Raw genomic sequence first — 1,747 nt, 5'->3', positions numbered from 1 at the left:
TATTCCGAACCTGTGTGTACATAAACTGAGATAAAACAAATGACTAATTGGATATTCTAATTCAGTTATTTCCTGGGTCCTTAAGAACCAGGATTCCTACTGTGAAAGAAAAGAGATACAGGTATAATAGGGAAAAGTAAAAACCCTACAGTCCTCAACTCAAATTAGATATATCAGTATAAATTCCCAGGTTATTTTATAATATCATATATGTAATTTCTAGCTGCTTCCACTGAAAAGACCTAGAAACAATGATCGACCAAGAAATGAAGAGGATTCCAAGCATCCCAAACTGGTAAGACTTCTTGTCATACCAGATAACAAGGAAACATTCAAAGACTACTAGGGTTATGTGTAAAGGGCTTGAGAGTTAACCTGAAGAGTCTCCAACTGGCCAAAGATGGGACAGTTTGTACATCAGTAATGATAGTAACTGCAGTGTATTGAAATCTATGTAATATGTTTAAATCTTTGACTTCATGATGGTATTTTTAAAAACTAATTCATCATCTTGGGAGGATGACAAGGTAGCAATTCATTATCTTGAAAGTGCATAAATAAATGCAAAGAAACAAGCGTTTGTTCTGCCTTCCTTCTGTGAACTGTTCCACTGGATAATCAAATAGTAGATGAGGAGAAGTGTGTCTGTAAAATTAATAAGCTGATAAATGAAAAATAAATCACATAATTAGACTATCACCATTTTCATCCTCCAATGAAGTAGCGAATGTAAACATTGAGCATCATCTCTGCTGACATCTCAAAAGAGGGAAAACCAGACATTATGGGCCTTCTGATAAAACGGCACCCCATCACCTGAGTCTCACCAAAAACCTTGAGTGAATCTGAGTATGATCAAGCCTCTGGATCCAGCTGTCAATTTGCAGGAAATGCAGAGAACAGGGACACATGTTGAATTCCATGAGAAAACAGCCAGAGAGCTCCAGACTGGAAATCTCTGCAGGGGGATGGACACTTGGGAAGGAAAAGAAAGAGGTGGAGAAGGAACCTACAGATTAAGAGATTTAAAAGATATCAAGAAAAGGAGCAAGTCTAATTTACAGCCTCTAGAAAGGCACACTTAGGTAATAACCTTTTAAAACTCAAGGAAGTCATTACTATAAAAGGCAGGACAGTGGCTACTTTGGGGAGGAGGGAGGCGGGTGAAACTGAAGCACAGGGAAGGCATTCTGGGGTGGCCGGGGAAAGTACTTAATGTTTCTTGGCTTGGGTGGTGGTTACAGAGGTGTTCATTTTATAATAATTCACTGAGTTTCACAGTTGTGTGACTTTCTGTGTATTGCGGATTTAATTCAAGCTGAGAACTACTAACGTCAGCGCCTAGGCAGCAGCCCAGAGCCGCGCAGCTGGGGTGGGGAATGTGTCCCGGACTCCCATGCCGGGGGCGCGCCCGGGACACAGGGGAGGACGGCAGTTCCCGGACCTGGCCCCAGAGACGCCCAGAGGCCTCCTTCCCGTCCAACACGGAAGGCGAGAGCGAGGAGGAGAGGCCACATCCCGCCCAGTGGTTGGGCCGGGCGGGCACCGGCAGGGCGCGCACCCTCGGCGGCTGCGCAGCGGAGCAGTGGGGGCAGAGCTGCGGTCAGCGGCGACCTTCGGCTTTGGCCCTGCGGGAGCCACGTGGTGCAGGACCAGGACCAGCCAGGGATCCGGGCCTCGCCGCGGGTGGGCGCGGGCCCCGGGCGCGCGTCCAGGGACCGGCAGAGCCAGCCCGACGGGCGGCCGG

The sequence above is a fragment of the Propithecus coquereli genome, unplaced genomic scaffold, assembly GCF_000956105.1.
Source record: "Propithecus coquereli isolate 6110/MARCELLA unplaced genomic scaffold, Pcoq_1.0 Scaffold351, whole genome shotgun sequence".
Classification (NCBI taxonomy): domain Eukaryota; kingdom Metazoa; phylum Chordata; class Mammalia; order Primates; family Indriidae; genus Propithecus; species Propithecus coquereli.
Note: the sequence above shows the minus strand (reverse complement) of the source record.